The following is an 8,108-nucleotide window of genomic DNA, read 5'->3' on the forward strand; positions in this document are numbered from 1 at the left end:
AATTGTTAACTTGTTTGGACTTACGCCAAATTCTCTGTCTTTCCAGAATCAGCATGCATTCTGGCTTTGTGCTTTGGCTGATTAGTGCCTGATCTATATCTATATTTCTCAGAACTGGACAGTAAAATCTATAGTATAGCAGACAGACACAAAGAGCACAATCAAAAGAAGATACAATGCAAGACTAATCTAATTCACAAACCTTTTCTCTCTATTAGGCATGCAGAAATACCCCAGAAAGTGTTTTGATTCTCTTTTGCTCTTTGCAGCTCTTCACTGCCAAGAAACACAAGAAGAGACCAGAAGTATACATCACAGAATATACAGAAAAATTAATTACATTGGACAATAAAGATTATGTAGTTATTAGTTTTGAGTATTTAATTTGCAATTTAATTGGAAAAACAGGTCAGTGTCATCCATCTCTGGAAGACGGACAGGCAATTAAACCATAAAATTTTATTGGTCTGTAATTTTTGGAAAAGAAGTGAAATCAGAACTGACATGATAAAATCCATTTTTGCATTTTAATTTTAACTCAGAGTTTATTTTTATCAGATTTTAAAATACATATGGCTCTTCAAGTAGATAAAATAACACTCGTAGAAAATAAAATGCCTTTCTACCTCAACTTTATAAAAATAAGTTATTCAGTTTTTTACTTACTAATATTTCATTTTGTGCTATGTCTGGAACTCAGAGAGATTAATCAATAGTATCAAATATTCTTTCTGTTGAAACCCAAATAGAGCATACTGTACCAAGTGTTACCAAGAACCAGTTACAGAAGAAGAGCAAATGCCCATTTCATGAGTATTCACTAGAGAAGAATTTTTCAGCAGCATATTTAGGATTTAGCAGGATTTATCAAGGCATGCTTCAGCAAGAGTTGCTTATGAGGGTAAAAATTGCTCATTCTAGTATTCTTCATCCAAGTTAGTATTAGCATCCATCTAATTATTTAATTTGGGGAAGCCCTCTTACCACCAGGTAAGATGACTTTACAAATATCTCAGTGGCAATCATACATATGTATACACTTTTAGCTTGTAAGATCATCCTTGTTCTCTCTGTCAAATAGAATAAAATGGTTTTAAGCCTAGAATTTTTTCTATTAGTTGGACTCCAGGCCCTTTGAACTAGGTAGGAACTTCTGCTTTACATCAAAGAGTAAGACAAGATTTGAATCCTCTTCTAAAATCAAGTAGTCCATCTATGACAAATCAGGTGTAAGGACACTAAAGGAAAATATCTGCTGTAATAAGTCCGTAAAATCATGTAATTTGCACCAGATATCTCTTCACCAGATGCCAACAAATCCCCACCTCTTGTCTCCCATTCAAATGCTGTGGTGCTTATTGTGAGAAATTTTGTTAGGAAGACAATTCAGAAGTAAGATTAGAATTTTGCTGCTCCCTAAGGAATTTAAAATGGGAACTGGAAAAATTGAGCTGCAAAAAGTTGAACTAGCTACTGCTTAGAGACTGTTTGTTCTGTTCTGCTTATTATCCATGATGGCAGCAAACAAATTCCTCTCTGCTTTAATTCTGATGATGAGTTCTCCTATGATTATGAAATCCAAGGAATGTGTTCACCACACAATTGCCATACTTAATTTAGTGTGGCTCACTATATAAAAAGCTCTCTTTTCTTCAACTCTCTGGACATTAGTTGTTGAAATTAGTACACTTCAAATGTACTTACACCCCTGTAAATCATTTCCTGCCATTTGCTGTTGTTAGGAATATCATGAGCTCATAAATCAGTGGACTTTTCACATTTTTAGGCTTATCTCTAGAACTTAATAATCCTTAAGCTGATTCCAGCAAGAGTGTTTAGCACAACTCAAATGTCTTATGGGATAGTCTGCTACCACACATTTAGATCACATGGCCAGCCACTTCAAATGTACATTAGAAAAATCCCTGATGCATTTGTTCTTAGTAAGACTTCAGTGTCTGGTACCTCCTGCCACCAGACAATTTCCATGGTCTTTGAGGCAACTTAAGAAGAAGTGAGAGTTTCTTAATGTGGCTGTGTGACAGTGCACTGGAGACATTACAACATTGTCTTGCAGGACTTAAGTTTTGTTCTCTGTTTGATGCCTTGTGTCTTCACAGTCTCATCCAAAGTCTTCTAAAACTCCTAAAGCCTTTGATAATCTGTGGTTTATTTCATCATGTGGGCGTGCATCTTATAAATGGTGCTTCTTAGTGAATGACTTCTAGTGCAGACAGCAAATGCCTAAGAGGGGTGTTAGCTAGCATTAACAGGACCTGGTTGAGAAGTGATTTTTATCCTTTTTTCTTTTTTTTAAATGAAGAGTAGAAACAAAATTATCACAAATCCTGTAGACCTTACTACTAGCCATAACACTTTTTTTTTTCAAGAGCATGCTAGGATCACCTGAACTATTTTTATATGTAGTCAATGGATCTGCAAATGAGGAACCTAAAACAAAATCTCATGACAGAGAACTGCCAGTAAAACCAGAAAGATCTTCAGAGAGACTTTGTTAAGAATTCTGGGCTGAAAAACTTGCTGGAAAATCTTCCTGGAAAAGCTTGCTGGAAATGGAACCTAGGTGAAGAAAAAGTGTGATTATTTCCCCTTTTTGGAGAAGCATTTGGATAAATGACAGGCAATTTGTAGCGTAAGAAAGGTAAGACAAAAGGTTAAATCAAAATGAAAAATTTTCCTCCTTAAATATTTATGACTTCAATTGATGAAATTCTTATTCCTGATGGACAGCTTGCAGACTAATGAGTTTTTAATTGTTGTTATGCAATTAAGGGTGATGGTCTTTTGCTAAATCTTGAGTTTCAGCCATAGTTTATGTAAGTTGTTCACATTACTCAACCTATAATGATGTACTTGGCTTCATTGTTTGTGGTCTGGTTCTCATTTGTCTGGCATTACATTCTAAGATTGCAATGACTCAGATTTCCCTTAGTTTTACAGCAAAAAGCAATAGTATGTATTGCATGAGGCATCTCAAATTTATTCACTTGTTTGTGGTCATTTTAGTGCAGGTTTCTCAAGCAGGTGTACACAGACACTTATCTCTACATTCAGAAGATAAATAGGAACTCCTCAATGTAGTGTCACTATATTGATGTCTTCAACATATAATGACTGACTTACACTGAAAGTTTTTGTTGTTATTTCAATTTTTTCAGTCCACAATGTTCCTGAGAAAGGATTTAATCATAATCCTTTATTTTTAATAGAGATTGAGACATATGCCTTTTATAGTCAAACTATACTACATAGAAGAAAAACATTGTGCATTGTCTACTTGGCAGTACTTCCAGCAAAACTTGCTTAACCTTTATTAAGATAAAGCACTGATAAAGTTGGTTAGTCATTTAACTGGAGCAGGAAGGCAGGAGTTGTCCACTGTGGTGTTACAGTATCTTCTTGCTTATAAAAAAAGAACTGCTATACATTTTAATAAGCTTTAAGTCAATTAGTATTTTTTCTGCAAGCAATAAGATGGGTTATCCAAAAGTTCATACTGATAAAGTGAATTGGATTCCAGAATTTTAATAGACATTTGGATTTAACTTTTATATCTATTCACACAGCAGAAGCAATGGCATGGAGTTCAGCATATGTTAACCAAAGCACACATTTAGATTCCCTTGATTATCTATACTTCAACTCTTTCTGCATGCACATGGCTTAATTCTCACTAGATCCAGGTGAGCTTAAAAATTAAAACTACTATAACTGACCCACAGAGTCAAGTGTATGCTATTGTCATACCTCAACTTTGTCATCCCTTTACACAATCAGAATAAAATATGTCTTGAAGGAAAAAAAAAAATAAAAAAAAAATAAAAAACTGAAGAAAAAAAAGGATGAACCATAAGACAAACTTTTAAAAACTGCTTTTGGAAAAAATGGCATTGTTAGTTTTTCTGGTGGGCCTGTAAGTAAGGTAGAATTCTATTAGATCTTAAATTTAATTCTTAGGCTTTAGATTCCTATGGATATTTCTTTGGGCCTATCACTCCAAAATGATAAGTGGTAGGGAAAGGGGTGGAAGAGGACTTTGAAAAGACAGAGACAGAAGATTTTTGTAGTCTGACTTTGCAGGCACAGTATAATGACTACAGAGCACTCTAGAAATGATAGATGCTGTAAGAAGCAGCAGAGTGAAGACTGAGAAGCCACATTTTGACAACAGACCACACATGATTAAGTCTGAGTTTTTAGTAATCTCTATTATGTACAGCTATAGCCTCTATTTTAGAAAAAGTAAGAACCAACATTAACCCCTCAAAGAGATGATCTTGAAATCCCAAACTACACATTGCAGCAACTGTATGTGGAGAGCTCCAGTTTTGTGCTCAGGAACTGTAACGCTCACCCTGTAGATAAACAGAGGAACAAACCTACACAAAATACCCAGCATGAGCTTTTCAATATAGTTTGTACTGAAGTAACTCTGTCTTAGTTTGGACAGATTTATCATTAACAGGAAATTTAGAAAAAAATCTGTAATGCTGCCTGATGATAATTTTGTCAATGAATGACAGCCATTTTGTATTATCTAACTATTGCAATAGTTTTAATAGAATTTGTGCACTTCTTCAAATATCAAAACATGTTCTCTGTTCTGGCAGCAGCCAAAAAAAACATAAAAGGAAATCACAAGTCCTCCTGACTATGGAGAAAATTTGTGTGTATGCCTGCAATCTGTTGTTGGCTTACTCTGTTCAATTTTTTTTTTCTGTAGTAGCTTCATCACTGACCCCTAAAAACCAGGAAGAAATCCCAATTTCTTTTTATTTTCTATAAAAAGGCCAACAAAAATGGCAAATATAGAAGGCTGAATGGCCATTGCAGTGATCCATTTTGGCAGTTCACAACTAGCTTATGTAAAGTTCAGTTGTTCCTGGAGTTTGACTCTATGCCATTATTGATGCAGTTCCTGGGGTACTAACTCAAAATTCACTCAATTAATTCCCTAAGCAACTCCAAGGACTCCAGATCTTCTTTCTCCAGGACCCACTGTTCCAAAATCAGAATGTGTTTTCTCAGAAATTATTCTACTGACATACTATAAGAAACTTTACATTCCCACAGGTGATCTGAGATTTCAATAAACAATTTGAAGTGATGCTGATGATAGCAATCAGTTTTCAAACTGTTCAAATACAGAACACAATGTAGCCAGTGAAAACCCTTCATGTTCCATTTCCAAAATCACTTCAGTTGGCTTCAGATTAGGTGAAGGTGAATCATGATTATTTTCTTCCCATGAGCACAATAAGGAAGGTCTGCATTCCTCATTCTATTATGCAATTCACCTTGACATGCTTTTTAAATTTGAGGCTGTCCCAAAAAATGTAAAATATGATAGTCTTGTTACATAGATGTTTCATTTTCAGAACAGCAATAACAAGAACATTAGAGTTTCAGGAAGAGCAATAAAAGTAAAAACACACATTACATAATATAGTTAAAGAATCTGCAAAGAATTAGTTGGAGCTGTAAATACGCTCAGACTGTAATAATTTTAAATCAGAAGGACATCACTCCTAAGACTCAAATTCCATATGGGCAAAACTCTACTTTCCTAAATCAAGTGAGTAGCCCCACAGGAGCCAGTGAACCAGGATGGGAATAATTTTGTTTATCTGGGGCTTGGAACAAAGAAAGACATCTCCTACCTGCACATGCTGTGCTCTTTCTTCTTAGTACAGACATGAAAAGTATCCTTCCAACAGCAGTTTCTTGGAATCTCAACCTGCTTCCATCTTGAGCAGAATGATTTGCAGGAGCAGGGCAAAGAATGGTAAAATTGACTGGGCAGGACCATCAGTCATGCCAAGGGAAGAGTAGGATTTGGAAAACAAGGCAGCTTGATCCTGGTGGATACAGCGCCTGCATAGCAGAGGAGCGTGTGCACTGAATCCCAATGGAAATGTCACACACTGTCATAAAATCCCCATATAAAATATTTGGATGCCATTGGTGAATTTAGAATGAATTAGATCTTTGCAGCTCTTCACAGTAATGAGTCAAGACTGAAATACAAATGACACCTTGCTATCTGACACACACCATTACACTCAGGAGAGGATCAGGGCTCCAGTGGGTTTTGCTGTGTCCAGACTTCACCAAATGGGAGGTTGCCATACAGGGTTAGTGTGGCCCACTGGAGAAGAAGACGCTTTAATATTCAGAAATGAACCCCAGTCTTCATCTTAAACGTTTGAAAAAAGAAAAAGAGAACAAATTTATTAACTAGGAATACTTTATGTTCTACTCCCACAACTTTAAGGAGTATTCCTATTACACAAAATTTTAAATTTTAGCAGCCTGTGGAATGTTTTTTTTTTAAACTGCACCATTATTCAAGCTTTCTCTTCATCTCACTAGATAAAATCAAGCAGTTTCATCTATCTCACCAGATAAAATCATGCAGTTTTAAATACATGCTATAGATTTATGGGGTTTTTTTTAAGTTGCTCCACACAGAACCATTCGTAAGATTAAAAAATAGTATAAAGTCTATATATATAATAGTATGAGTCTAGCAAGACCACTTAAAAGAAGTTACCTTGTTTACCTTATGATTTATGAAATGGTCAAAGTATTTATTGAAATTAAATCTTTACTAAAATTTATCATTTTAATTATGCAAAACACAAGTACCAATAAACACCAAAATTATAGAATGCCCTTAAAGCAAAATAACACACTTAATGTTGAAACTTCTTTACAGAATAACAAAGACTAAAAGAGTAACTATCAAATTAAAACACCTCTTCTGTTGTATTCACTAGTATAACCTGACCAGCCCTTCACAGAGAAGGAAGCACAGGAGCACTCTGAGAGCATACATTTTCAGGTGGCTCTCCACATAAAGAGTTATTAAAATTGATCTCTCACATCTCAAAGACTTTGAAGTATTAGTGGAAGGGCCAAAACCACCCTTACAGCCCTTGCTCCTTGGCTGCAGGTCTCTGACCACTCCACAGCACACTCATTCTTGAAAGCCCCTCCTTTAACAAGAGCATCTAGTGAAACATTGAGGAGATACGAGATTATATTATCAATTTGTCTAGTCCAGGCTGCTGACAAAAATGACATAACTTGTCCCCATTGGGTGAAACTTCAGAACACAGAAAAACTTCAGGATAGTCTTGGCAAAAAGAACAGAAGGAAAAAGAACACTGACACAAAAAAAGTCTCATCCTGTATCGTGTGTCCTCCACACACAAAACCATGACAGTCCAATGATAAAGATGAAAAAAGATCTTTGAAGACAGCACACCTGTGTCAGAAAAGCAGTACAGAAGGAGCAAAAACTTATCTTTCACAAAGAAATGTAAATCAAAAGTGAGTCTCTTCCTAATACAGAGTTTACAGCAGAAATGCCAATATCAAAATAGTCTCATGCTCGTAATTTTTCATAAGATGTACTAGTCTTCTCTTTCCCCTATATTTCTCTCAAAATATTAGATTCTTAGCAATAGGAAGCATAATGAAATACATAATGAAAAACAACACTAAATTGGGCTGCCAATATAAAGTAGTGTCATGAAGCTGAGCAATCATAACCATGAGTATTAATAAGGAAGTTCAACCTTTCCAAGGCTAAGATATTAAAGCCTTACTTTAATTTTTTTTTTCTTTTTTTTAGTAGCAACAAAAGTAGATTTGATTAAATTTGTTCACAAAGTTCTTGGAATGATTCTAGCTGGAATACAATTCTGGTCCAGAAGAGAGCACCAGTAAACCCATCCCAGCTTTTGCAGCATTTTGCTTATAATGTCTGATCAGAGTTCAGCTTGTAGGATCCAAACACAATTGAGCAACATTTGATTATGATTATTTTATTTGATTTTCTGAAGTATTTGCACAATATTCTTGTTACTTTGAAGATAGCTCACTTCAAGCTGTTCAGCTTTTATTCAACAAAGACAAACACAATTTTTTTTTAATGAAACACTGTAAATATAGAAAGCTGTAAATTAAGTTGCTCTGGAACAGACAAAGCAATTTTAAGAAATGTTAAGTGATATATCAGCTTTGAAATCACTCTCCATGGGAAGGAACAGGACTTTCCTTATTTCCTTGCCACAATGGGA

This window comes from Poecile atricapillus, chromosome Z, assembly GCF_030490865.1.
Source record: "Poecile atricapillus isolate bPoeAtr1 chromosome Z, bPoeAtr1.hap1, whole genome shotgun sequence".
Classification (NCBI taxonomy): domain Eukaryota; kingdom Metazoa; phylum Chordata; class Aves; order Passeriformes; family Paridae; genus Poecile; species Poecile atricapillus.